At 51.0% G+C, this 26559-nt stretch overlaps 34 non-coding genes across 34 annotated transcripts; all 34 read left to right on the top strand.

The window, feature by feature from the left end:
- Positions 1-49: 49 nt before the first annotated feature.
- On the top strand, positions 50-122 carry Trnaa-agc. Its single transcript has one exon. It is a non-coding gene; the product is annotated as a tRNA-Ala (tRNA).
- Positions 123-1135: 1013 nt separating this feature from the next.
- Trnaa-ugc lies at positions 1136-1208 on the top strand. Its single transcript has one exon. It is a non-coding gene; the product is annotated as a tRNA-Ala (tRNA).
- Positions 1209-1613: 405 nt separating this feature from the next.
- Positions 1614-1686, top strand: Trnaa-agc. The gene has a single exon. It is a non-coding gene; the product is annotated as a tRNA-Ala (tRNA).
- Positions 1687-2699: 1013 nt separating this feature from the next.
- Positions 2700-2772, top strand: Trnaa-ugc. Its single transcript has one exon. It is a non-coding gene; the product is annotated as a tRNA-Ala (tRNA).
- Positions 2773-3177: 405 nt separating this feature from the next.
- Trnaa-agc lies at positions 3178-3250 on the top strand. The gene has a single exon. It is a non-coding gene; the product is annotated as a tRNA-Ala (tRNA).
- A 1013-nt stretch (positions 3251-4263) lies between these two features.
- On the top strand, positions 4264-4336 carry Trnaa-ugc. Its single transcript has one exon. It is a non-coding gene; the product is annotated as a tRNA-Ala (tRNA).
- Positions 4337-4741: 405 nt separating this feature from the next.
- On the top strand, positions 4742-4814 carry Trnaa-agc. The gene has a single exon. It is a non-coding gene; the product is annotated as a tRNA-Ala (tRNA).
- Positions 4815-5827: 1013 nt separating this feature from the next.
- Trnaa-ugc lies at positions 5828-5900 on the top strand. Its single transcript has one exon. It is a non-coding gene; the product is annotated as a tRNA-Ala (tRNA).
- Positions 5901-6305: 405 nt separating this feature from the next.
- Positions 6306-6378, top strand: Trnaa-agc. The gene has a single exon. It is a non-coding gene; the product is annotated as a tRNA-Ala (tRNA).
- Positions 6379-7391: 1013 nt separating this feature from the next.
- Trnaa-ugc lies at positions 7392-7464 on the top strand. Its single transcript has one exon. It is a non-coding gene; the product is annotated as a tRNA-Ala (tRNA).
- A 405-nt stretch (positions 7465-7869) lies between these two features.
- Trnaa-agc lies at positions 7870-7942 on the top strand. The gene has a single exon. It is a non-coding gene; the product is annotated as a tRNA-Ala (tRNA).
- A 1013-nt stretch (positions 7943-8955) lies between these two features.
- Trnaa-ugc lies at positions 8956-9028 on the top strand. Its single transcript has one exon. It is a non-coding gene; the product is annotated as a tRNA-Ala (tRNA).
- Positions 9029-9433: 405 nt separating this feature from the next.
- Trnaa-agc lies at positions 9434-9506 on the top strand. Its single transcript has one exon. It is a non-coding gene; the product is annotated as a tRNA-Ala (tRNA).
- Positions 9507-10519: 1013 nt separating this feature from the next.
- Positions 10520-10592, top strand: Trnaa-ugc. Its single transcript has one exon. It is a non-coding gene; the product is annotated as a tRNA-Ala (tRNA).
- Positions 10593-10997: 405 nt separating this feature from the next.
- On the top strand, positions 10998-11070 carry Trnaa-agc. Its single transcript has one exon. It is a non-coding gene; the product is annotated as a tRNA-Ala (tRNA).
- A 1013-nt stretch (positions 11071-12083) lies between these two features.
- On the top strand, positions 12084-12156 carry Trnaa-ugc. Its single transcript has one exon. It is a non-coding gene; the product is annotated as a tRNA-Ala (tRNA).
- Positions 12157-12561: 405 nt separating this feature from the next.
- Positions 12562-12634, top strand: Trnaa-agc. Its single transcript has one exon. It is a non-coding gene; the product is annotated as a tRNA-Ala (tRNA).
- A 1013-nt stretch (positions 12635-13647) lies between these two features.
- On the top strand, positions 13648-13720 carry Trnaa-ugc. The gene has a single exon. It is a non-coding gene; the product is annotated as a tRNA-Ala (tRNA).
- Positions 13721-14125: 405 nt separating this feature from the next.
- Trnaa-agc lies at positions 14126-14198 on the top strand. The gene has a single exon. It is a non-coding gene; the product is annotated as a tRNA-Ala (tRNA).
- A 1013-nt stretch (positions 14199-15211) lies between these two features.
- Trnaa-ugc lies at positions 15212-15284 on the top strand. Its single transcript has one exon. It is a non-coding gene; the product is annotated as a tRNA-Ala (tRNA).
- A 405-nt stretch (positions 15285-15689) lies between these two features.
- On the top strand, positions 15690-15762 carry Trnaa-agc. Its single transcript has one exon. It is a non-coding gene; the product is annotated as a tRNA-Ala (tRNA).
- A 1013-nt stretch (positions 15763-16775) lies between these two features.
- Positions 16776-16848, top strand: Trnaa-ugc. The gene has a single exon. It is a non-coding gene; the product is annotated as a tRNA-Ala (tRNA).
- Positions 16849-17253: 405 nt separating this feature from the next.
- Positions 17254-17326, top strand: Trnaa-agc. Its single transcript has one exon. It is a non-coding gene; the product is annotated as a tRNA-Ala (tRNA).
- A 1013-nt stretch (positions 17327-18339) lies between these two features.
- Trnaa-ugc lies at positions 18340-18412 on the top strand. Its single transcript has one exon. It is a non-coding gene; the product is annotated as a tRNA-Ala (tRNA).
- A 405-nt stretch (positions 18413-18817) lies between these two features.
- Trnaa-agc lies at positions 18818-18890 on the top strand. The gene has a single exon. It is a non-coding gene; the product is annotated as a tRNA-Ala (tRNA).
- Positions 18891-19903: 1013 nt separating this feature from the next.
- Positions 19904-19976, top strand: Trnaa-ugc. The gene has a single exon. It is a non-coding gene; the product is annotated as a tRNA-Ala (tRNA).
- A 405-nt stretch (positions 19977-20381) lies between these two features.
- Positions 20382-20454, top strand: Trnaa-agc. Its single transcript has one exon. It is a non-coding gene; the product is annotated as a tRNA-Ala (tRNA).
- A 1013-nt stretch (positions 20455-21467) lies between these two features.
- On the top strand, positions 21468-21540 carry Trnaa-ugc. The gene has a single exon. It is a non-coding gene; the product is annotated as a tRNA-Ala (tRNA).
- A 405-nt stretch (positions 21541-21945) lies between these two features.
- On the top strand, positions 21946-22018 carry Trnaa-agc. The gene has a single exon. It is a non-coding gene; the product is annotated as a tRNA-Ala (tRNA).
- A 1013-nt stretch (positions 22019-23031) lies between these two features.
- Trnaa-ugc lies at positions 23032-23104 on the top strand. The gene has a single exon. It is a non-coding gene; the product is annotated as a tRNA-Ala (tRNA).
- Positions 23105-23509: 405 nt separating this feature from the next.
- On the top strand, positions 23510-23582 carry Trnaa-agc. Its single transcript has one exon. It is a non-coding gene; the product is annotated as a tRNA-Ala (tRNA).
- A 1013-nt stretch (positions 23583-24595) lies between these two features.
- Positions 24596-24668, top strand: Trnaa-ugc. Its single transcript has one exon. It is a non-coding gene; the product is annotated as a tRNA-Ala (tRNA).
- A 405-nt stretch (positions 24669-25073) lies between these two features.
- On the top strand, positions 25074-25146 carry Trnaa-agc. The gene has a single exon. It is a non-coding gene; the product is annotated as a tRNA-Ala (tRNA).
- Positions 25147-26159: 1013 nt separating this feature from the next.
- On the top strand, positions 26160-26232 carry Trnaa-ugc. The gene has a single exon. It is a non-coding gene; the product is annotated as a tRNA-Ala (tRNA).
- The last annotated feature ends 327 nt before the right edge of the window (positions 26233-26559 follow it).

Here is a 26559-nt window from a genome sequence, read left to right as displayed (position 1 = left end):
CAAGGGTCTGTGTCATTGATATGGCTGTATGTAGCGCAGTTCGTCAGCAGGGGGCGTAGCTCAGATGGTAGAGCGCTCGCTTAGCATGCGAGAGGTACTGGGATCGATACCCAGCGCCTCCAGAATTTTTAACACACCAACATGCGCACACTGCCATGCAAGTGGAATAATTCACAGCCAGAAAATGTGTCAAGGCAGATACGAGCCAACGATTAGCAGCCACAATTGGCAAGCGTGCTGTAATGCGCACGAAGCACCCTCCTCCCACCACTACACTTAATTTAGAAACAGTACAAGTGTTCCCATAAGATTCTCAAACCTATGTCGCAAAGATCAGCCTTGCGCCGAATTCACAAAAATCCCACTGCACATTCCAATTCTTGACGTGCAGTCGGCTGCTACTGGTGTTGCTAGTTGTGACTGCTGATGACAGATGCCGTAGCAATCAATTCATGGAGTGAGTTGTATGTTTTGCGATACTCTGTCTCTGACAAGCAAGCAGAGGTGACATAGGCGCGAACACAGGAAGCTTGCAGCCCCTCGCTGCCTGCAGACACCGAACAGCCACACTAGGAGGGCGGCCTAAGTCGTAGGCGAAATGTGCTCATTCGCTTGTGTGCGACGTCAAGCTCTAAATAAGGCTGTCACTAGCGTGAGCGTTGCGTGAGCGTCGTGTAAAGTCGGAAAAGTCGTCTGCGTGGGTGAGTGCCATGTTTGGGGAGCGTTTCGTAGTTTGCGCAGTGCAATGGAGACGCGGAAAGTTGTTGTGGCCCAGTCTTTTGCAGTTGGACGACAAGAGTGGTACACAGTAGTAAAGTGCGAGGCAGTGAGTTGGCATGAACAGTCGAGTGCACAATGGGTCTTCAGATGTGCTTGTTACCTCAGGTGCTGTGTGATTGTCGACATGGAGTGAAAACGGAGCAACTTGTGACTGTCCCTTCAATTTAAGACGTTAAAGACGGACGGAATTTGCAGTCGTAATACCAGAGCATCGAAACTACTTGGAACTCTTGCGTATGTGAACGTGTCCGCGCCTTTGTACTCTGGTCCCTTCACCCCTGCAAACCAACCAACCATCGTGTCCGTGCACATAAGAGTAGCAAAGAACGGAGAACAGCGCAGCTTGGTTGTGCTTGGGGGCGTAGCTCAGTTGGTAGAGCGTTCGCTTTGCATGTGAAAGGTCCCGGGTTCAAGCCCCGGCGCCTCCATGTTTTGTGGTAAGTGTTGGTCGCGGCGAGCCTAAAGGCACGCAAGATGTTGCAAAGCCAGCGTCACAGACTCGTATACTGACGTAAGGAGAGCAAGACGTAAATGTGAGGACCGGCTGTTGTCGAGGTGTCATCGAGTGCAAATCTGCCTTAGGTATAACGGCCTAACCTCAATGAAGTCTAGAGAGTGGACAACACGTTCGTCTACCCCAGAGCGTTGGCCGAACGCTATTTTCGACGTCGTGCGTGCCACTTTGATTTTGGCCAACTACGATTCGATACAGAATGCAGGAAACCTGAAAGACACCCTCACGGACACATTGAGAGTAGTGTTTGTCAGCGGAATAATGGGAGTGCAAGGGTCTGTGTCATTGATATGGCTGTATGTAGCGCAGTTCGTCAGCAGGGGGCGTAGCTCAGATGGTAGAGCGCTCGCTTAGCATGCGAGAGGTACTGGGATCGATACCCAGCGCCTCCAGAATTTTTAACACACCAACATGCGCACACTGCCATGCAAGTGGAATAATTCACAGCCAGAAAATGTGTCAAGGCAGATACGAGCCAACGATTAGCAGCCACAATTGGCAAGCGTGCTGTAATGCGCACGAAGCACCCTCCTCCCACCACTACACTTAATTTAGAAACAGTACAAGTGTTCCCATAAGATTCTCAAACCTATGTCGCAAAGATCAGCCTTGCGCCGAATTCACAAAAATCCCACTGCACATTCCAATTCTTGACGTGCAGTCGGCTGCTACTGGTGTTGCTAGTTGTGACTGCTGATGACAGATGCCGTAGCAATCAATTCATGGAGTGAGTTGTATGTTTTGCGATACTCTGTCTCTGACAAGCAAGCAGAGGTGACATAGGCGCGAACACAGGAAGCTTGCAGCCCCTCGCTGCCTGCAGACACCGAACAGCCACACTAGGAGGGCGGCCTAAGTCGTAGGCGAAATGTGCTCATTCGCTTGTGTGCGACGTCAAGCTCTAAATAAGGCTGTCACTAGCGTGAGCGTTGCGTGAGCGTCGTGTAAAGTCGGAAAAGTCGTCTGCGTGGGTGAGTGCCATGTTTGGGGAGCGTTTCGTAGTTTGCGCAGTGCAATGGAGACGCGGAAAGTTGTTGTGGCCCAGTCTTTTGCAGTTGGACGACAAGAGTGGTACACAGTAGTAAAGTGCGAGGCAGTGAGTTGGCATGAACAGTCGAGTGCACAATGGGTCTTCAGATGTGCTTGTTACCTCAGGTGCTGTGTGATTGTCGACATGGAGTGAAAACGGAGCAACTTGTGACTGTCCCTTCAATTTAAGACGTTAAAGACGGACGGAATTTGCAGTCGTAATACCAGAGCATCGAAACTACTTGGAACTCTTGCGTATGTGAACGTGTCCGCGCCTTTGTACTCTGGTCCCTTCACCCCTGCAAACCAACCAACCATCGTGTCCGTGCACATAAGAGTAGCAAAGAACGGAGAACAGCGCAGCTTGGTTGTGCTTGGGGGCGTAGCTCAGTTGGTAGAGCGTTCGCTTTGCATGTGAAAGGTCCCGGGTTCAAGCCCCGGCGCCTCCATGTTTTGTGGTAAGTGTTGGTCGCGGCGAGCCTAAAGGCACGCAAGATGTTGCAAAGCCAGCGTCACAGACTCGTATACTGACGTAAGGAGAGCAAGACGTAAATGTGAGGACCGGCTGTTGTCGAGGTGTCATCGAGTGCAAATCTGCCTTAGGTATAACGGCCTAACCTCAATGAAGTCTAGAGAGTGGACAACACGTTCGTCTACCCCAGAGCGTTGGCCGAACGCTATTTTCGACGTCGTGCGTGCCACTTTGATTTTGGCCAACTACGATTCGATACAGAATGCAGGAAACCTGAAAGACACCCTCACGGACACATTGAGAGTAGTGTTTGTCAGCGGAATAATGGGAGTGCAAGGGTCTGTGTCATTGATATGGCTGTATGTAGCGCAGTTCGTCAGCAGGGGGCGTAGCTCAGATGGTAGAGCGCTCGCTTAGCATGCGAGAGGTACTGGGATCGATACCCAGCGCCTCCAGAATTTTTAACACACCAACATGCGCACACTGCCATGCAAGTGGAATAATTCACAGCCAGAAAATGTGTCAAGGCAGATACGAGCCAACGATTAGCAGCCACAATTGGCAAGCGTGCTGTAATGCGCACGAAGCACCCTCCTCCCACCACTACACTTAATTTAGAAACAGTACAAGTGTTCCCATAAGATTCTCAAACCTATGTCGCAAAGATCAGCCTTGCGCCGAATTCACAAAAATCCCACTGCACATTCCAATTCTTGACGTGCAGTCGGCTGCTACTGGTGTTGCTAGTTGTGACTGCTGATGACAGATGCCGTAGCAATCAATTCATGGAGTGAGTTGTATGTTTTGCGATACTCTGTCTCTGACAAGCAAGCAGAGGTGACATAGGCGCGAACACAGGAAGCTTGCAGCCCCTCGCTGCCTGCAGACACCGAACAGCCACACTAGGAGGGCGGCCTAAGTCGTAGGCGAAATGTGCTCATTCGCTTGTGTGCGACGTCAAGCTCTAAATAAGGCTGTCACTAGCGTGAGCGTTGCGTGAGCGTCGTGTAAAGTCGGAAAAGTCGTCTGCGTGGGTGAGTGCCATGTTTGGGGAGCGTTTCGTAGTTTGCGCAGTGCAATGGAGACGCGGAAAGTTGTTGTGGCCCAGTCTTTTGCAGTTGGACGACAAGAGTGGTACACAGTAGTAAAGTGCGAGGCAGTGAGTTGGCATGAACAGTCGAGTGCACAATGGGTCTTCAGATGTGCTTGTTACCTCAGGTGCTGTGTGATTGTCGACATGGAGTGAAAACGGAGCAACTTGTGACTGTCCCTTCAATTTAAGACGTTAAAGACGGACGGAATTTGCAGTCGTAATACCAGAGCATCGAAACTACTTGGAACTCTTGCGTATGTGAACGTGTCCGCGCCTTTGTACTCTGGTCCCTTCACCCCTGCAAACCAACCAACCATCGTGTCCGTGCACATAAGAGTAGCAAAGAACGGAGAACAGCGCAGCTTGGTTGTGCTTGGGGGCGTAGCTCAGTTGGTAGAGCGTTCGCTTTGCATGTGAAAGGTCCCGGGTTCAAGCCCCGGCGCCTCCATGTTTTGTGGTAAGTGTTGGTCGCGGCGAGCCTAAAGGCACGCAAGATGTTGCAAAGCCAGCGTCACAGACTCGTATACTGACGTAAGGAGAGCAAGACGTAAATGTGAGGACCGGCTGTTGTCGAGGTGTCATCGAGTGCAAATCTGCCTTAGGTATAACGGCCTAACCTCAATGAAGTCTAGAGAGTGGACAACACGTTCGTCTACCCCAGAGCGTTGGCCGAACGCTATTTTCGACGTCGTGCGTGCCACTTTGATTTTGGCCAACTACGATTCGATACAGAATGCAGGAAACCTGAAAGACACCCTCACGGACACATTGAGAGTAGTGTTTGTCAGCGGAATAATGGGAGTGCAAGGGTCTGTGTCATTGATATGGCTGTATGTAGCGCAGTTCGTCAGCAGGGGGCGTAGCTCAGATGGTAGAGCGCTCGCTTAGCATGCGAGAGGTACTGGGATCGATACCCAGCGCCTCCAGAATTTTTAACACACCAACATGCGCACACTGCCATGCAAGTGGAATAATTCACAGCCAGAAAATGTGTCAAGGCAGATACGAGCCAACGATTAGCAGCCACAATTGGCAAGCGTGCTGTAATGCGCACGAAGCACCCTCCTCCCACCACTACACTTAATTTAGAAACAGTACAAGTGTTCCCATAAGATTCTCAAACCTATGTCGCAAAGATCAGCCTTGCGCCGAATTCACAAAAATCCCACTGCACATTCCAATTCTTGACGTGCAGTCGGCTGCTACTGGTGTTGCTAGTTGTGACTGCTGATGACAGATGCCGTAGCAATCAATTCATGGAGTGAGTTGTATGTTTTGCGATACTCTGTCTCTGACAAGCAAGCAGAGGTGACATAGGCGCGAACACAGGAAGCTTGCAGCCCCTCGCTGCCTGCAGACACCGAACAGCCACACTAGGAGGGCGGCCTAAGTCGTAGGCGAAATGTGCTCATTCGCTTGTGTGCGACGTCAAGCTCTAAATAAGGCTGTCACTAGCGTGAGCGTTGCGTGAGCGTCGTGTAAAGTCGGAAAAGTCGTCTGCGTGGGTGAGTGCCATGTTTGGGGAGCGTTTCGTAGTTTGCGCAGTGCAATGGAGACGCGGAAAGTTGTTGTGGCCCAGTCTTTTGCAGTTGGACGACAAGAGTGGTACACAGTAGTAAAGTGCGAGGCAGTGAGTTGGCATGAACAGTCGAGTGCACAATGGGTCTTCAGATGTGCTTGTTACCTCAGGTGCTGTGTGATTGTCGACATGGAGTGAAAACGGAGCAACTTGTGACTGTCCCTTCAATTTAAGACGTTAAAGACGGACGGAATTTGCAGTCGTAATACCAGAGCATCGAAACTACTTGGAACTCTTGCGTATGTGAACGTGTCCGCGCCTTTGTACTCTGGTCCCTTCACCCCTGCAAACCAACCAACCATCGTGTCCGTGCACATAAGAGTAGCAAAGAACGGAGAACAGCGCAGCTTGGTTGTGCTTGGGGGCGTAGCTCAGTTGGTAGAGCGTTCGCTTTGCATGTGAAAGGTCCCGGGTTCAAGCCCCGGCGCCTCCATGTTTTGTGGTAAGTGTTGGTCGCGGCGAGCCTAAAGGCACGCAAGATGTTGCAAAGCCAGCGTCACAGACTCGTATACTGACGTAAGGAGAGCAAGACGTAAATGTGAGGACCGGCTGTTGTCGAGGTGTCATCGAGTGCAAATCTGCCTTAGGTATAACGGCCTAACCTCAATGAAGTCTAGAGAGTGGACAACACGTTCGTCTACCCCAGAGCGTTGGCCGAACGCTATTTTCGACGTCGTGCGTGCCACTTTGATTTTGGCCAACTACGATTCGATACAGAATGCAGGAAACCTGAAAGACACCCTCACGGACACATTGAGAGTAGTGTTTGTCAGCGGAATAATGGGAGTGCAAGGGTCTGTGTCATTGATATGGCTGTATGTAGCGCAGTTCGTCAGCAGGGGGCGTAGCTCAGATGGTAGAGCGCTCGCTTAGCATGCGAGAGGTACTGGGATCGATACCCAGCGCCTCCAGAATTTTTAACACACCAACATGCGCACACTGCCATGCAAGTGGAATAATTCACAGCCAGAAAATGTGTCAAGGCAGATACGAGCCAACGATTAGCAGCCACAATTGGCAAGCGTGCTGTAATGCGCACGAAGCACCCTCCTCCCACCACTACACTTAATTTAGAAACAGTACAAGTGTTCCCATAAGATTCTCAAACCTATGTCGCAAAGATCAGCCTTGCGCCGAATTCACAAAAATCCCACTGCACATTCCAATTCTTGACGTGCAGTCGGCTGCTACTGGTGTTGCTAGTTGTGACTGCTGATGACAGATGCCGTAGCAATCAATTCATGGAGTGAGTTGTATGTTTTGCGATACTCTGTCTCTGACAAGCAAGCAGAGGTGACATAGGCGCGAACACAGGAAGCTTGCAGCCCCTCGCTGCCTGCAGACACCGAACAGCCACACTAGGAGGGCGGCCTAAGTCGTAGGCGAAATGTGCTCATTCGCTTGTGTGCGACGTCAAGCTCTAAATAAGGCTGTCACTAGCGTGAGCGTTGCGTGAGCGTCGTGTAAAGTCGGAAAAGTCGTCTGCGTGGGTGAGTGCCATGTTTGGGGAGCGTTTCGTAGTTTGCGCAGTGCAATGGAGACGCGGAAAGTTGTTGTGGCCCAGTCTTTTGCAGTTGGACGACAAGAGTGGTACACAGTAGTAAAGTGCGAGGCAGTGAGTTGGCATGAACAGTCGAGTGCACAATGGGTCTTCAGATGTGCTTGTTACCTCAGGTGCTGTGTGATTGTCGACATGGAGTGAAAACGGAGCAACTTGTGACTGTCCCTTCAATTTAAGACGTTAAAGACGGACGGAATTTGCAGTCGTAATACCAGAGCATCGAAACTACTTGGAACTCTTGCGTATGTGAACGTGTCCGCGCCTTTGTACTCTGGTCCCTTCACCCCTGCAAACCAACCAACCATCGTGTCCGTGCACATAAGAGTAGCAAAGAACGGAGAACAGCGCAGCTTGGTTGTGCTTGGGGGCGTAGCTCAGTTGGTAGAGCGTTCGCTTTGCATGTGAAAGGTCCCGGGTTCAAGCCCCGGCGCCTCCATGTTTTGTGGTAAGTGTTGGTCGCGGCGAGCCTAAAGGCACGCAAGATGTTGCAAAGCCAGCGTCACAGACTCGTATACTGACGTAAGGAGAGCAAGACGTAAATGTGAGGACCGGCTGTTGTCGAGGTGTCATCGAGTGCAAATCTGCCTTAGGTATAACGGCCTAACCTCAATGAAGTCTAGAGAGTGGACAACACGTTCGTCTACCCCAGAGCGTTGGCCGAACGCTATTTTCGACGTCGTGCGTGCCACTTTGATTTTGGCCAACTACGATTCGATACAGAATGCAGGAAACCTGAAAGACACCCTCACGGACACATTGAGAGTAGTGTTTGTCAGCGGAATAATGGGAGTGCAAGGGTCTGTGTCATTGATATGGCTGTATGTAGCGCAGTTCGTCAGCAGGGGGCGTAGCTCAGATGGTAGAGCGCTCGCTTAGCATGCGAGAGGTACTGGGATCGATACCCAGCGCCTCCAGAATTTTTAACACACCAACATGCGCACACTGCCATGCAAGTGGAATAATTCACAGCCAGAAAATGTGTCAAGGCAGATACGAGCCAACGATTAGCAGCCACAATTGGCAAGCGTGCTGTAATGCGCACGAAGCACCCTCCTCCCACCACTACACTTAATTTAGAAACAGTACAAGTGTTCCCATAAGATTCTCAAACCTATGTCGCAAAGATCAGCCTTGCGCCGAATTCACAAAAATCCCACTGCACATTCCAATTCTTGACGTGCAGTCGGCTGCTACTGGTGTTGCTAGTTGTGACTGCTGATGACAGATGCCGTAGCAATCAATTCATGGAGTGAGTTGTATGTTTTGCGATACTCTGTCTCTGACAAGCAAGCAGAGGTGACATAGGCGCGAACACAGGAAGCTTGCAGCCCCTCGCTGCCTGCAGACACCGAACAGCCACACTAGGAGGGCGGCCTAAGTCGTAGGCGAAATGTGCTCATTCGCTTGTGTGCGACGTCAAGCTCTAAATAAGGCTGTCACTAGCGTGAGCGTTGCGTGAGCGTCGTGTAAAGTCGGAAAAGTCGTCTGCGTGGGTGAGTGCCATGTTTGGGGAGCGTTTCGTAGTTTGCGCAGTGCAATGGAGACGCGGAAAGTTGTTGTGGCCCAGTCTTTTGCAGTTGGACGACAAGAGTGGTACACAGTAGTAAAGTGCGAGGCAGTGAGTTGGCATGAACAGTCGAGTGCACAATGGGTCTTCAGATGTGCTTGTTACCTCAGGTGCTGTGTGATTGTCGACATGGAGTGAAAACGGAGCAACTTGTGACTGTCCCTTCAATTTAAGACGTTAAAGACGGACGGAATTTGCAGTCGTAATACCAGAGCATCGAAACTACTTGGAACTCTTGCGTATGTGAACGTGTCCGCGCCTTTGTACTCTGGTCCCTTCACCCCTGCAAACCAACCAACCATCGTGTCCGTGCACATAAGAGTAGCAAAGAACGGAGAACAGCGCAGCTTGGTTGTGCTTGGGGGCGTAGCTCAGTTGGTAGAGCGTTCGCTTTGCATGTGAAAGGTCCCGGGTTCAAGCCCCGGCGCCTCCATGTTTTGTGGTAAGTGTTGGTCGCGGCGAGCCTAAAGGCACGCAAGATGTTGCAAAGCCAGCGTCACAGACTCGTATACTGACGTAAGGAGAGCAAGACGTAAATGTGAGGACCGGCTGTTGTCGAGGTGTCATCGAGTGCAAATCTGCCTTAGGTATAACGGCCTAACCTCAATGAAGTCTAGAGAGTGGACAACACGTTCGTCTACCCCAGAGCGTTGGCCGAACGCTATTTTCGACGTCGTGCGTGCCACTTTGATTTTGGCCAACTACGATTCGATACAGAATGCAGGAAACCTGAAAGACACCCTCACGGACACATTGAGAGTAGTGTTTGTCAGCGGAATAATGGGAGTGCAAGGGTCTGTGTCATTGATATGGCTGTATGTAGCGCAGTTCGTCAGCAGGGGGCGTAGCTCAGATGGTAGAGCGCTCGCTTAGCATGCGAGAGGTACTGGGATCGATACCCAGCGCCTCCAGAATTTTTAACACACCAACATGCGCACACTGCCATGCAAGTGGAATAATTCACAGCCAGAAAATGTGTCAAGGCAGATACGAGCCAACGATTAGCAGCCACAATTGGCAAGCGTGCTGTAATGCGCACGAAGCACCCTCCTCCCACCACTACACTTAATTTAGAAACAGTACAAGTGTTCCCATAAGATTCTCAAACCTATGTCGCAAAGATCAGCCTTGCGCCGAATTCACAAAAATCCCACTGCACATTCCAATTCTTGACGTGCAGTCGGCTGCTACTGGTGTTGCTAGTTGTGACTGCTGATGACAGATGCCGTAGCAATCAATTCATGGAGTGAGTTGTATGTTTTGCGATACTCTGTCTCTGACAAGCAAGCAGAGGTGACATAGGCGCGAACACAGGAAGCTTGCAGCCCCTCGCTGCCTGCAGACACCGAACAGCCACACTAGGAGGGCGGCCTAAGTCGTAGGCGAAATGTGCTCATTCGCTTGTGTGCGACGTCAAGCTCTAAATAAGGCTGTCACTAGCGTGAGCGTTGCGTGAGCGTCGTGTAAAGTCGGAAAAGTCGTCTGCGTGGGTGAGTGCCATGTTTGGGGAGCGTTTCGTAGTTTGCGCAGTGCAATGGAGACGCGGAAAGTTGTTGTGGCCCAGTCTTTTGCAGTTGGACGACAAGAGTGGTACACAGTAGTAAAGTGCGAGGCAGTGAGTTGGCATGAACAGTCGAGTGCACAATGGGTCTTCAGATGTGCTTGTTACCTCAGGTGCTGTGTGATTGTCGACATGGAGTGAAAACGGAGCAACTTGTGACTGTCCCTTCAATTTAAGACGTTAAAGACGGACGGAATTTGCAGTCGTAATACCAGAGCATCGAAACTACTTGGAACTCTTGCGTATGTGAACGTGTCCGCGCCTTTGTACTCTGGTCCCTTCACCCCTGCAAACCAACCAACCATCGTGTCCGTGCACATAAGAGTAGCAAAGAACGGAGAACAGCGCAGCTTGGTTGTGCTTGGGGGCGTAGCTCAGTTGGTAGAGCGTTCGCTTTGCATGTGAAAGGTCCCGGGTTCAAGCCCCGGCGCCTCCATGTTTTGTGGTAAGTGTTGGTCGCGGCGAGCCTAAAGGCACGCAAGATGTTGCAAAGCCAGCGTCACAGACTCGTATACTGACGTAAGGAGAGCAAGACGTAAATGTGAGGACCGGCTGTTGTCGAGGTGTCATCGAGTGCAAATCTGCCTTAGGTATAACGGCCTAACCTCAATGAAGTCTAGAGAGTGGACAACACGTTCGTCTACCCCAGAGCGTTGGCCGAACGCTATTTTCGACGTCGTGCGTGCCACTTTGATTTTGGCCAACTACGATTCGATACAGAATGCAGGAAACCTGAAAGACACCCTCACGGACACATTGAGAGTAGTGTTTGTCAGCGGAATAATGGGAGTGCAAGGGTCTGTGTCATTGATATGGCTGTATGTAGCGCAGTTCGTCAGCAGGGGGCGTAGCTCAGATGGTAGAGCGCTCGCTTAGCATGCGAGAGGTACTGGGATCGATACCCAGCGCCTCCAGAATTTTTAACACACCAACATGCGCACACTGCCATGCAAGTGGAATAATTCACAGCCAGAAAATGTGTCAAGGCAGATACGAGCCAACGATTAGCAGCCACAATTGGCAAGCGTGCTGTAATGCGCACGAAGCACCCTCCTCCCACCACTACACTTAATTTAGAAACAGTACAAGTGTTCCCATAAGATTCTCAAACCTATGTCGCAAAGATCAGCCTTGCGCCGAATTCACAAAAATCCCACTGCACATTCCAATTCTTGACGTGCAGTCGGCTGCTACTGGTGTTGCTAGTTGTGACTGCTGATGACAGATGCCGTAGCAATCAATTCATGGAGTGAGTTGTATGTTTTGCGATACTCTGTCTCTGACAAGCAAGCAGAGGTGACATAGGCGCGAACACAGGAAGCTTGCAGCCCCTCGCTGCCTGCAGACACCGAACAGCCACACTAGGAGGGCGGCCTAAGTCGTAGGCGAAATGTGCTCATTCGCTTGTGTGCGACGTCAAGCTCTAAATAAGGCTGTCACTAGCGTGAGCGTTGCGTGAGCGTCGTGTAAAGTCGGAAAAGTCGTCTGCGTGGGTGAGTGCCATGTTTGGGGAGCGTTTCGTAGTTTGCGCAGTGCAATGGAGACGCGGAAAGTTGTTGTGGCCCAGTCTTTTGCAGTTGGACGACAAGAGTGGTACACAGTAGTAAAGTGCGAGGCAGTGAGTTGGCATGAACAGTCGAGTGCACAATGGGTCTTCAGATGTGCTTGTTACCTCAGGTGCTGTGTGATTGTCGACATGGAGTGAAAACGGAGCAACTTGTGACTGTCCCTTCAATTTAAGACGTTAAAGACGGACGGAATTTGCAGTCGTAATACCAGAGCATCGAAACTACTTGGAACTCTTGCGTATGTGAACGTGTCCGCGCCTTTGTACTCTGGTCCCTTCACCCCTGCAAACCAACCAACCATCGTGTCCGTGCACATAAGAGTAGCAAAGAACGGAGAACAGCGCAGCTTGGTTGTGCTTGGGGGCGTAGCTCAGTTGGTAGAGCGTTCGCTTTGCATGTGAAAGGTCCCGGGTTCAAGCCCCGGCGCCTCCATGTTTTGTGGTAAGTGTTGGTCGCGGCGAGCCTAAAGGCACGCAAGATGTTGCAAAGCCAGCGTCACAGACTCGTATACTGACGTAAGGAGAGCAAGACGTAAATGTGAGGACCGGCTGTTGTCGAGGTGTCATCGAGTGCAAATCTGCCTTAGGTATAACGGCCTAACCTCAATGAAGTCTAGAGAGTGGACAACACGTTCGTCTACCCCAGAGCGTTGGCCGAACGCTATTTTCGACGTCGTGCGTGCCACTTTGATTTTGGCCAACTACGATTCGATACAGAATGCAGGAAACCTGAAAGACACCCTCACGGACACATTGAGAGTAGTGTTTGTCAGCGGAATAATGGGAGTGCAAGGGTCTGTGTCATTGATATGGCTGTATGTAGCGCAGTTCGTCAGCAGGGGGCGTAGCTCAGATGGTAGAGCGCTCGCTTAGCATGCGAGAGGTACTGGGATCGATACCCAGCGCCTCCAGAATTTTTAACACACCAACATGCGCACACTGCCATGCAAGTGGAATAATTCACAGCCAGAAAATGTGTCAAGGCAGATACGAGCCAACGATTAGCAGCCACAATTGGCAAGCGTGCTGTAATGCGCACGAAGCACCCTCCTCCCACCACTACACTTAATTTAGAAACAGTACAAGTGTTCCCATAAGATTCTCAAACCTATGTCGCAAAGATCAGCCTTGCGCCGAATTCACAAAAATCCCACTGCACATTCCAATTCTTGACGTGCAGTCGGCTGCTACTGGTGTTGCTAGTTGTGACTGCTGATGACAGATGCCGTAGCAATCAATTCATGGAGTGAGTTGTATGTTTTGCGATACTCTGTCTCTGACAAGCAAGCAGAGGTGACATAGGCGCGAACACAGGAAGCTTGCAGCCCCTCGCTGCCTGCAGACACCGAACAGCCACACTAGGAGGGCGGCCTAAGTCGTAGGCGAAATGTGCTCATTCGCTTGTGTGCGACGTCAAGCTCTAAATAAGGCTGTCACTAGCGTGAGCGTTGCGTGAGCGTCGTGTAAAGTCGGAAAAGTCGTCTGCGTGGGTGAGTGCCATGTTTGGGGAGCGTTTCGTAGTTTGCGCAGTGCAATGGAGACGCGGAAAGTTGTTGTGGCCCAGTCTTTTGCAGTTGGACGACAAGAGTGGTACACAGTAGTAAAGTGCGAGGCAGTGAGTTGGCATGAACAGTCGAGTGCACAATGGGTCTTCAGATGTGCTTGTTACCTCAGGTGCTGTGTGATTGTCGACATGGAGTGAAAACGGAGCAACTTGTGACTGTCCCTTCAATTTAAGACGTTAAAGACGGACGGAATTTGCAGTCGTAATACCAGAGCATCGAAACTACTTGGAACTCTTGCGTATGTGAACGTGTCCGCGCCTTTGTACTCCGGTCCCTTCACCCCTGCAAACCAACCAACCATCGTGTCCGTGCACATAAGAGTAGCAAAGAACGGAGAACAGCGCAGCTTGGTTGTGCTTGGGGGCGTAGCTCAGTTGGTAGAGCGTTCGCTTTGCATGTGAAAGGTCCCGGGTTCAAGCCCCGGCGCCTCCATGTTTTGTGGTAAGTGTTGGTCGCGGCGAGCCTAAAGGCACGCAAGATGTTGCAAAGCCAGCGTCACAGACTCGTATACTGACGTAAGGAGAGCAAGACGTAAATGTGAGGACCGGCTGTTGTCGAGGTGTCATCGAGTGCAAATCTGCCTTAGGTATAACGGCCTAACCTCAATGAAGTCTAGAGAGTGGACAACACGTTCGTCTACCCCAGAGCGTTGGCCGAACGCTATTTTCGACGTCGTGCGTGCCACTTTGATTTTGGCCAACTACGATTCGATACAGAATGCAGGAAACCTGAAAGACACCCTCACGGACACATTGAGAGTAGTGTTTGTCAGCGGAATAATGGGAGTGCAAGGGTCTGTGTCATTGATATGGCTGTATGTAGCGCAGTTCGTCAGCAGGGGGCGTAGCTCAGATGGTAGAGCGCTCGCTCAGCATGCGAGAGGTACTGGGATCGATACCCAGCGCCTCCAGAATTTTTAACACACCAACATGCGCACACTGCCATGCAAGTGGAATAATTCACAGCCAGAAAATGTGTCAAGGCAGATACGAGCCAACGATTAGCAGCCACAATTGGCAAGCGTGCTGTAATGCGCACGAAGCACCCTCCTCCCACCACTACACTTAATTTAGAAACAGTACAAGTGTTCCCATAAGATTCTCAAACCTATGTCGCAAAGATCAGCCTTGCGCCGAATTCACAAAAATCCCACTGCACATTCCAATTCTTGACGTGCAGTCGGCTGCTACTGGTGTTGCTAGTTGTGACTGCTGATGACAGATGCCGTAGCAATCAATTCATGGAGTGAGTTGTATGTTTTGCGATACTCTGTCTCTGACAAGCAAGCAGAGGTGAAATAGGCGCGAACACAGGAAGCTTGCAGCCCCTCGCTGCCTGCAGACACCGAACAGCCACACTAGGAGGGCGGCCTAAGTCGTAGGCGAAATGTGCTCATTCGCTTGTGTGCGACGTCAAGCTCTAAATAAGGCTGTCACTAGCGTGAGCGTTGCGTGAGCGTCGTGTAAAGTCGGAAAAGTCGTCTGCGTGGGTGAGTGCCATGTTTGGGGAGCGTTTCGTAGTTTGCGCAGTGCAATGGAGACGCGGAAAGTTGTTGTGGCCCAGTCTTTTGCAGTTGGACGACAAGAGTGGTACACAGTAGTAAAGTGCGAGGCAGTGAGTTGGCATGAACAGTCGAGTGCACAATGGGTCTTCAGATGTGCTTGTTACCTCAGGTGCTGTGTGATTGTCGACATGGAGTGAAAACGGAGCAACTTGTGACTGTCCCTTCAATTTAAGACGTTAAAGACGGACGGAATTTGCAGTCGTAATACCAGAGCATCGAAACTACTTGGAACTCTTGCGTATGTGAACGTGTCCGCGCCTTTGTACTCTGGTCCCTTCACCCCTGCAAACCAACCAACCATCGTGTCCGTGCACATAAGAGTAGCAAAGAACGGAGAACAGCGCAGCTTGGTTGTGCTTGGGGGCGTAGCTCAGTTGGTAGAGCGTTCGCTTTGCATGTGAAAGGTCCCGGGTTCAAGCCCCGGCGCCTCCATGTTTTGTGGTAAGTGTTGGTCGCGGCGAGCCTAAAGGCACGCAAGATGTTGCAAAGCCAGCGTCACAGACTCGTATACTGACGTAAGGAGAGCAAGACGTAAATGTGAGGACCGGCTGTTGTCGAGGTGTCATCGAGTGCAAATCTGCCTTAGGTATAACGGCCTAACCTCAATGAAGTCTAGAGAGTGGACAACACGTTCGTCTACCCCAGAGCGTTGGCCGAACGCTATTTTCGACGTCGTGCGTGCCACTTTGATTTTGGCCAACTACGATTCGATACAGAATGCAGGAAACCTGAAAGACACCCTCACGGACACATTGAGAGTAGTGTTTGTCAGCGGAATAATGGGAGTGCAAGGGTCTGTGTCATTGATATGGCTGTATGTAGCGCAGTTCGTCAGCAGGGGGCGTAGCTCAGATGGTAGAGCGCTCGCTTAGCATGCGAGAGGTACTGGGATCGATACCCAGCGCCTCCAGAATTTTTAACACACCAACATGCGCACACTGCCATGCAAGTGGAATAATTCACAGCCAGAAAATGTGTCAAGGCAGATACGAGCCAACGATTAGCAGCCACAATTGGCAAGCGTGCTGTAATGCGCACGAAGCACCCTCCTCCCACCACTACACTTAATTTAGAAACAGTACAAGTGTTCCCATAAGATTCTCAAACCTATGTCGCAAAGATCAGCCTTGCGCCGAATTCACAAAAATCCCACTGCACATTCCAATTCTTGACGTGCAGTCGGCTGCTACTGGTGTTGCTAGTTGTGACTGCTGATGACAGATGCCGTAGCAATCAATTCATGGAGTGAGTTGTATGTTTTGCGATACTCTGTCTCTGACAAGCAAGCAGAGGTGACATAGGCGCGAACACAGGAAGCTTGCAGCCCCTCGCTGCCTGCAGACACCGAACAGCCACACTAGGAGGGCGGCCTAAGTCGTAGGCGAAATGTGCTCATTCGCTTGTGTGCGACGTCAAGCTCTAAATAAGGCTGTCACTAGCGTGAGCGTTGCGTGAGCGTCGTGTAAAGTCGGAAAAGTCGTCTGCGTGGGTGAGTGCCATGTTTGGGGAGCGTTTCGTAGTTTGCGCAGTGCAATGGAGACGCGGAAAGTTGTTGTGGCCCAGTCTTTTGCAGTTGGACGACAAGAGTGGTACACAGTAGTAAAGTGCGAGGCAGTGAGTTGGCATGAACAGTCGAGTGCACAATGGGTCTTCAGATGTGCTTGTTACCTCAGGTGCTGTGTGATTGTCGACATGGAGTGAAAACGGAGCAACTTGTGACTGTCCCTTCAATTTAAGACGTTAAAGACGGACGGAATTTGCAGTCGTAATACCAGAGCATCGAAACTACTTGGAACTCTTGCGTATGTGAACGTGTCCGCGCCTTTGTACTCCGGTCCCTTCACCCCTGCAAACCAACCAACCATCGTGTCCGTGCACATAAGAGTAGCAAAGAACGGAGAACAGCGCAGCTTGGTTGTGCTTGGGGGCGTAGCTCAGTTGGTAGAGCGTTCGCTTTGCATGTGAAAGGTCCCGGGTTCAAGCCCCGGCGCCTCCATGTTTTGTGGTAAGTGTTGGTCGCGGCGAGCCTAAAGGCACGCAAGATGTTGCAAAGCCAGCGTCACAGACTCGTATACTGACGTAAGGAGAGCAAGACGTAAATGTGAGGACCGGCTGTTGTCGAGGTGTCATCGAGTGCAAATCTGCCTTAGGTATAACGGCCTAACCTCAATGAAGTCTAGAGAGTGGACAACACGTTCGTCTACCCCAGAGCGTTGGCCGAACGCTATTTTCGACGTCGTGCGTGCCACTTTGATTTTGGCCAACTACGATTCGATACAGAATGCAGGAAACCTGAAAGACACCCTCACGGACACATTGAGAGTAGTGTTTGTCAGCGGAATAATGGGAGTGCAAGGGTCTGTGTCATTGATATGGCTGTATGTAGCGCAGTTCGTCAGCAGGGGGCGTAGCTCAGATGGTAGAGCGCTCGCTCAGCATGCGAGAGGTACTGGGATCGATACCCAGCGCCTCCAGAATTTTTAACACACCAACATGCGCACACTGCCATGCAAGTGGAATAATTCACAGCCAGAAAATGTGTCAAGGCAGATACGAGCCAACGATTAGCAGCCACAATTGGCAAGCGTGCTGTAATGCGCACGAAGCACCCTCCTCCCACCACTACACTTAATTTAGAAACAGTACAAGTGTTCCCATAAGATTCTCAAACCTATGTCGCAAAGATCAGCCTTGCGCCGAATTCACAAAAATCCCACTGCACATTCCAATTCTTGACGTGCAGTCGGCTGCTACTGGTGTTGCTAGTTGTGACTGCTGATGACAGATGCCGTAGCAATCAATTCATGGAGTGAGTTGTATGTTTTGCGATACTCTGTCTCTGACAAGCAAGCAGAGGTGAAATAGGCGCGAACACAGGAAGCTTGCAGCCCCTCGCTGCCTGCAGACACCGAACAGCCACACTAGGAGGGCGGCCTAAGTCGTAGGCGAAATGTGCTCATTCGCTTGTGTGCGACGTCAAGCTCTAAATAAGGCTGTCACTAGCGTGAGCGTTGCGTGAGCGTCGTGTAAAGTCGGAAAAGTCGTCTGCGTGGGTGAGTGCCATGTTTGGGGAGCGTTTCGTAGTTTGCGCAGTGCAATGGAGACGCGGAAAGTTGTTGTGGCCCAGTCTTTTGCAGTTGGACGACAAGAGTGGTACACAGTAGTAAAGTGCGAGGCAGTGAGTTGGCATGAACAGTCGAGTGCACAATGGGTCTTCAGATGTGCTTGTTACCTCAGGTGCTGTGTGATTGTCGACATGGAGTGAAAACGGAGCAACTTGTGACTGTCCCTTCAATTTAAGACGTTAAAGACGGACGGAATTTGCAGTCGTAATACCAGAGCATCGAAACTACTTGGAACTCTTGCGTATGTGAACGTGTCCGCGCCTTTGTACTCTGGTCCCTTCACCCCTGCAAACCAACCAACCATCGTGTCCGTGCACATAAGAGTAGCAAAGAACGGAGAACAGCGCAGCTTGGTTGTGCTTGGGGGCGTAGCTCAGTTGGTAGAGCGTTCGCTTTGCATGTGAAAGGTCCCGGGTTCAAGCCCCGGCGCCTCCATGTTTTGTGGTAAGTGTTGGTCGCGGCGAGCCTAAAGGCACGCAAGATGTTGCAAAGCCAGCGTCACAGACTCGTATACTGACGTAAGGAGAGCAAGACGTAAATGTGAGGACCGGCTGTTGTCGAGGTGTCATCGAGTGCAAATCTGCCTTAGGTATAACGGCCTAACCTCAATGAAGTCTAGAGAGTGGACAACACGTTCGTCTACCCCAGAGCGTTGGCCGAACGCTATTTTCGACGTCGTGCGTGCCACTTTGATTTTGGCCAACTACGATTCGATACAGAATGCAGGAAACCTGAAAGACACCCTCACGGACACATTGAGAGTAGTGTTTGTCAGCGGAATAATGGGAGTGCAAGGGTCTGTGTCATTGATATGGCTGTATGTAGCGCAGTTCGTCAGCAGGGGGCGTAGCTCAGATGGTAGAGCGCTCGCTTAGCATGCGAGAGGTACTGGGATCGATACCCAGCGCCTCCAGAATTTTTAACACACCAACATGCGCACACTGCCATGCAAGTGGAATAATTCACAGCCAGAAAATGTGTCAAGGCAGATACGAGCCAACGATTAGCAGCCACAATTGGCAAGCGTGCTGTAATGCGCACGAAGCACCCTCCTCCCACCACTACACTTAATTTAGAAACAGTACAAGTGTTCCCATAAGATTCTCAAACCTATGTCGCAAAGATCAGCCTTGCGCCGAATTCACAAAAATCCCACTGCACATTCCAATTCTTGACGTGCAGTCGGCTGCTACTGGTGTTGCTAGTTGTGACTGCTGATGACAGATGCCGTAGCAATCAATTCATGGAGTGAGTTGTATGTTTTGCGATACTCTGTCTCTGACAAGCAAGCAGAGGTGACATAGGCGCGAACACAGGAAGCTTGCAGCCCCTCGCTGCCTGCAGACACCGAACAGCCACACTAGGAGGGCGGCCTAAGTCGTAGGCGAAATGTGCTCATTCGCTTGTGTGCGACGTCAAGCTCTAAATAAGGCTGTCACTAGCGTGAGCGTTGCGTGAGCGTCGTGTAAAGTCGGAAAAGTCGTCTGCGTGGGTGAGTGCCATGTTTGGGGAGCGTTTCGTAGTTTGCGCAGTGCAATGGAGACGCGGAAAGTTGTTGTGGCCCAGTCTTTTGCAGTTGGACGACAAGAGTGGTACACAGTAGTAAAGTGCGAGGCAGTGAGTTGGCATGAACAGTCGAGTGCACAATGGGTCTTCAGATGTGCTTGTTACCTCAGGTGCTGTGTGATTGTCGACATGGAGTGAAAACGGAGCAACTTGTGACTGTCCCTTCAATTTAAGACGTTAAAGACGGACGGAATTTGCAGTCGTAATACCAGAGCATCGAAACTACTTGGAACTCTTGCGTATGTGAACGTGTCCGCGCCTTTGTACTCTGGTCCCTTCACCCCTGCAAACCAACCAACCATCGTGTCCGTGCACATAAGAGTAGCAAAGAACGGAGAACAGCGCAGCTTGGTTGTGCTTGGGGGCGTAGCTCAGTTGGTAGAGCGTTCGCTTTGCATGTGAAAGGTCCCGGGTTCAAGCCCCGGCGCCTCCATGTTTTGTGGTAAGTGTTGGTCGCGGCGAGCCTAAAGGCACGCAAGATGTTGCAAAGCCAGCGTCACAGACTCGTATACTGACGTAAGGAGAGCAAGACGTAAATGTGAGGACCGGCTGTTGTCGAGGTGTCATCGAGTGCAAATCTGCCTTAGGTATAACGGCCTAACCTCAATGAAGTCTAGAGAGTGGACAACACGTTCGTCTACCCCAGAGCGTTGGCCGAACGCTATTTTCGACGTCGTGCGTGCCACTTTGATTTTGGCCAACTACGATTCGATACAGAATGCAGGAAACCTGAAAGACACCCTCACGGACACATTGAGAGTAGTGTTTGTCAGCGGAATAATGGGAGTGCAAGGGTCTGTGTCATTGATATGGCTGTATGTAGCGCAGTTCGTCAGCAGGGGGCGTAGCTCAGATGGTAGAGCGCTCGCTTAGCATGCGAGAGGTACTGGGATCGATACCCAGCGCCTCCAGAATTTTTAACACACCAACATGCGCACACTGCCATGCAAGTGGAATAATTCACAGCCAGAAAATGTGTCAAGGCAGATACGAGCCAACGATTAGCAGCCACAATTGGCAAGCGTGCTGTAATGCGCACGAAGCACCCTCCTCCCACCACTACACTTAATTTAGAAACAGTACAAGTGTTCCCATAAGATTCTCAAACCTATGTCGCAAAGATCAGCCTTGCGCCGAATTCACAAAAATCCCACTGCACATTCCAATTCTTGACGTGCAGTCGGCTGCTACTGGTGTTGCTAGTTGTGACTGCTGATGACAGATGCCGTAGCAATCAATTCATGGAGTGAGTTGTATGTTTTGCGATACTCTGTCTCTGACAAGCAAGCAGAGGTGAAATAGGCGCGAACACAGGAAGCTTGCAGCCCCTCGCTGCCTGCAGACACCGAACAGCCACACTAGGAGGGCGGCCTAAGTCGTAGGCGAAATGTGCTCATTCGCTTGTGTGCGACGTCAAGCTCTAAATAAGGCTGTCACTAGCGTGAGCGTTGCGTGAGCGTCGTGTAAAGTCGGAAAAGTCGTCTGCGTGGGTGAGTGCCATGTTTGGGGAGCGTTTCGTAGTTTGCGCAGTGCAATGGAGACGCGGAAAGTTGTTGTGGCCCAGTCTTTTGCAGTTGGACGACAAGAGTGGTACACAGTAGTAAAGTGCGAGGCAGTGAGTTGGCATGAACAGTCGAGTGCACAATGGGTCTTCAGATGTGCTTGTTACCTCAGGTGCTGTGTGATTGTCGACATGGAGTGAAAACGGAGCAACTTGTGACTGTCCCTTCAATTTAAGACGTTAAAGACGGACGGAATTTGCAGTCGTAATACCAGAGCATCGAAACTACTTGGAACTCTTGCGTATGTGAACGTGTCCGCGCCTTTGTACTCTGGTCCCTTCACCCCTGCAAACCAACCAACCATCGTGTCCGTGCACATAAGAGTAGCAAAGAACGGAGAACAGCGCAGCTTGGTTGTGCTTGGGGGCGTAGCTCAGTTGGTAGAGCGTTCGCTTTGCATGTGAAAGGTCCCGGGTTCAAGCCCCGGCGCCTCCATGTTTTGTGGTAAGTGTTGGTCGCGGCGAGCCTAAAGGCACGCAAGATGTTGCAAAGCCAGCGTCACAGACTCGTATACTGACGTAAGGAGAGCAAGACGTAAATGTGAGGACCGGCTGTTGTCGAGGTGTCATCGAGTGCAAATCTGCCTTAGGTATAACGGCCTAACCTCAATGAAGTCTAGAGAGTGGACAACACGTTCGTCTACCCCAGAGCGTTGGCCGAACGCTATTTTCGACGTCGTGCGTGCCACTTTGATTTTGGCCAACTACGATTCGATACAGAATGCAGGAAACCTGAAAGACACCCTCACGGACACATTGAGAGTAGTGTTTGTCAGCGGAATAATGGGAGTGCAAGGGTCTGTGTCATTGATATGGCTGTATGTAGCGCAGTTCGTCAGCAGGGGGCGTAGCTCAGATGGTAGAGCGCTCGCTTAGCATGCGAGAGGTACTGGGATCGATACCCAGCGCCTCCAGAATTTTTAACACACCAACATGCGCACACTGCCATGCAAGTGGAATAATTCACAGCCAGAAAATGTGTCAAGGCAGATACGAGCCAACGATTAGCAGCCACAATTGGCAAGCGTGCTGTAATGCGCACGAAGCACCCTCCTCCCACCACTACACTTAATTTAGAAACAGTACAAGTGTTCCCATAAGATTCTCAAACCTATGTCGCAAAGATCAGCCTTGCGCCGAATTCACAAAAATCCCACTGCACATTCCAATTCTTGACGTGCAGTCGGCTGCTACTGGTGTTGCTAGTTGTGACTGCTGATGACAGATGCCGTAGCAATCAATTCATGGAGTGAGTTGTATGTTTTGCGATACTCTGTCTCTGACAAGCAAGCAGAGGTGACATAGGCGCGAACACAGGAAGCTTGCAGCCCCTCGCTGCCTGCAGACACCGAACAGCCACACTAGGAGGGCGGCCTAAGTCGTAGGCGAAATGTGCTCATTCGCTTGTGTGCGACGTCAAGCTCTAAATAAGGCTGTCACTAGCGTGAGCGTTGCGTGAGCGTCGTGTAAAGTCGGAAAAGTCGTCTGCGTGGGTGAGTGCCATGTTTGGGGAGCGTTTCGTAGTTTGCGCAGTGCAATGGAGACGCGGAAAGTTGTTGTGGCCCAGTCTTTTGCAGTTGGACGACAAGAGTGGTACACAGTAGTAAAGTGCGAGGCAGTGAGTTGGCATGAACAGTCGAGTGCACAATGGGTCTTCAGATGTGCTTGTTACCTCAGGTGCTGTGTGATTGTCGACATGGAGTGAAAACGGAGCAACTTGTGACTGTCCCTTCAATTTAAGACGTTAAAGACGGACGGAATTTGCAGTCGTAATACCAGAGCATCGAAACTACTTGGAACTCTTGCGTATGTGAACGTGTCCGCGCCTTTGTACTCTGGTCCCTTCACCCCTGCAAACCAACCAACCATCGTGTCCGTGCACATAAGAGTAGCAAAGAACGGAGAACAGCGCAGCTTGGTTGTGCTTGGGGGCGTAGCTCAGTTGGTAGAGCGTTCGCTTTGCATGTGAAAGGTCCCGGGTTCAAGCCCCGGCGCCTCCATGTTTTGTGGTAAGTGTTGGTCGCGGCGAGCCTAAAGGCACGCAAGATGTTGCAAAGCCAGCGTCACAGACTCGTATACTGACGTAAGGAGAGCAAGACGTAAATGTGAGGACCGGCTGTTGTCGAGGTGTCATCGAGTGCAAATCTGCCTTAGGTATAACGGCCTAACCTCAATGAAGTCTAGAGAGTGGACAACACGTTCGTCTACCCCAGAGCGTTGGCCGAACGCTATTTTCGACGTCGTGCGTGCCACTTTGATTTTGGCCAACTACGATTCGATACAGAATGCAGGAAACCTGAAAGACACCCTCACGGACACATTGAGAGTAGTGTTTGTCAGCGGAATAATGGGAGTGCAAGGGTCTGTGTCATTGATATGGCTGTATGTAGCGCAGTTCGTCAGCAGGGGGCGTAGCTCAGATGGTAGAGCGCTCGCTTAGCATGCGAGAGGTACTGGGATCGATACCCAGCGCCTCCAGAATTTTTAACACACCAACATGCGCACACTGCCATGCAAGTGGAATAATTCACAGCCAGAAAATGTGTCAAGGCAGATACGAGCCAACGATTAGCAGCCACAATTGGCAAGCGTGCTGTAATGCGCACGAAGCACCCTCCTCCCACCACTACACTTAATTTAGAAACAGTACAAGTGTTCCCATAAGATTCTCAAACCTATGTCGCAAAGATCAGCCTTGCGCCGAATTCACAAAAATCCCACTGCACATTCCAATTCTTGACGTGCAGTCGGCTGCTACTGGTGTTGCTAGTTGTGACTGCTGATGACAGATGCCGTAGCAATCAATTCATGGAGTGAGTTGTATGTTTTGCGATACTCTGTCTCTGACAAGCAAGCAGAGGTGACATAGGCGCGAACACAGGAAGCTTGCAGCCCCTCGCTGCCTGCAGACACCGAACAGCCACACTAGGAGGGCGGCCTAAGTCGTAGGCGAAATGTGCTCATTCGCTTGTGTGCGACGTCAAGCTCTAAATAAGGCTGTCACTAGCGTGAGCGTTGCGTGAGCGTCGTGTAAAGTCGGAAAAGTCGTCTGCGTGGGTGAGTGCCATGTTTGGGGAGCGTTTCGTAGTTTGCGCAGTGCAATGGAGACGCGGAAAGTTGTTGTGGCCCAGTCTTTTGCAGTTGGACGACAAGAGTGGTACACAGTAGTAAAGTGCGAGGCAGTGAGTTGGCATGAACAGTCGAGTGCACAATGGGTCTTCAGATGTGCTTGTTACCTCAGGTGCTGTGTGATTGTCGACATGGAGTGAAAACGGAGCAACTTGTGACTGTCCCTTCAATTTAAGACGTTAAAGACGGACGGAATTTGCAGTCGTAATACCAGAGCATCGAAACTACTTGGAACTCTTGCGTATGTGAACGTGTCCGCGCCTTTGTACTCTGGTCCCTTCACCCCTGCAAACCAACCAACCATCGTGTCCGTGCACATAAGAGTAGCAAAGAACGGAGAACAGCGCAGCTTGGTTGTGCTTGGGGGCGTAGCTCAGTTGGTAGAGCGTTCGCTTTGCATGTGAAAGGTCCCGGGTTCAAGCCCCGGCGCCTCCATGTTTTGTGGTAAGTGTTGGTCGCGGCGAGCCTAAAGGCACGCAAGATGTTGCAAAGCCAGCGTCACAGACTCGTATACTGACGTAAGGAGAGCAAGACGTAAATGTGAGGACCGGCTGTTGTCGAGGTGTCATCGAGTGCAAATCTGCCTTAGGTATAACGGCCTAACCTCAATGAAGTCTAGAGAGTGGACAACACGTTCGTCTACCCCAGAGCGTTGGCCGAACGCTATTTTCGACGTCGTGCGTGCCACTTTGATTTTGGCCAACTACGATTCGATACAGAATGCAGGAAACCTGAAAGACACCCTCACGGACACATTGAGAGTAGTGTTTGTCAGCGGAATAGTGGGAGTGCAAGGGTCTGTGTCATTGATATGGCTGTATGTAGCGCAGTTCGTCAGCAGGGGGCGTAGCTCAGATGGTAGAGCGCTCGCTTAGCATGCGAGAGGTACTGGGATCGATACCCAGCGCCTCCAGAATTTTTAACACACCAACATGCGCACACTGCCATGCAAGTGGAATAATTCACAGCCAGAAAATGTGTCAAGGCAGATACGAGCCAACGATTAGCAGCCACAATTGGCAAGCGTGCTGTAATGCGCACGAAGCACCCTCCTCCCACCACTACACTTAATTTAGAAACAGTACAAGTGTTCCCATAAGATTCTCAAACCTATGTCGCAAAGATCAGCCTTGCGCCGAATTCACAAAAATCCCACTGCACATTCCAATTCTTGACGTGCAGTCGGCTGCTACTGGTGTTGCTAGTTGTGACTGCTGATGACAGATGCCGTAGCAATCAATTCATGGAGTGAGTTGTATGTTTTGCGATACTCTGTCTCTGACAAGCAAGCAGAGGTGACATAGGCGCGAACACAGGAAGCTTGCAGCCCCTCGCTGCCTGCAGACACCGAACAGCCACACTAGGAGGGCGGCCTAAGTCGTAGGCGAAATGTGCTCATTCGCTTGTGTGCGACGTCAAGCTCTAAATAAGGCTGTCACTAGCGTGAGCGTTGCGTGAGCGTCGTGTAAAGTCGGAAAAGTCGTCTGCGTGGGTGAGTGCCATGTTTGGGCAGCGTTTCGTAGTTTGCGCAGTGCAATGGAGACGCGGAAAGTTGTTGTGGCCCAGTCTTTTGCAGTTGGACGACAAGAGTGGTACACAGTAGTAAAGTGCGAGGCAGTGAGTTGGCATGAACAGTCGAGTGCACAATGGGTCTTCAGATGTGCTTGTTACCTCAGGTGCTGTGTGATTGTCGACATGGAGTGAAAACGGAGCAACTTGTGACTGTCCCTTCAATTTAAGACGTTAAAGACGGACGGAATTTGCAGTCGTAATACCAGAGCATCGAAACTACTTGGAACTCTTGCGTATGTGAACGTGTCCGCGCCTTTGTACTCTGGTCCCTTCACCCCTGCAAACCAACCAACCATCGTGTCCGTGCACATAAGAGTAGCAAAGAACGGAGAACAGCGCAGCTTGGTTGTGCTTGGGGGCGTAGCTCAGTTGGTAGAGCGTTCGCTTTGCATGTGAAAGGTCCCGGGTTCAAGCCCCGGCGCCCCCATGTTTTGTGGTAAGTGTTGGTCGCGGCGAGCCTAAAGGCACGCAAGATGTTGCAAAGCCAGCGTCACAGACTCGTATACTGACGTAAGGAGAGCAAGACGTAAATGTGAGGACCGGCTGTTGTCGAGGTGTCATCGAGTGCAAATCTGCCTTAGGTATAACGGCCTAACCTCAATGAAGTCTAGAGAGTGGACAACACGTTCGTCTACCTCAGAGCGTTGGCCGAACGCTATTTTCGACGTCGTGCGTGCCACTTTGATTTTGGCCAACTACGATTCGATACAGAATGCAGGAAACCTGAAAGACACCCTCACGGACACATTGAGAG

Source organism: Schistocerca americana, unplaced genomic scaffold (assembly GCF_021461395.2).
Source record: "Schistocerca americana isolate TAMUIC-IGC-003095 unplaced genomic scaffold, iqSchAmer2.1 HiC_scaffold_305, whole genome shotgun sequence".
NCBI lineage: Eukaryota > Metazoa > Arthropoda > Insecta > Orthoptera > Acrididae > Schistocerca > Schistocerca americana.
Note: the sequence above shows the minus strand (reverse complement) of the source record. Positions and strands in the feature narration are given on the sequence as shown.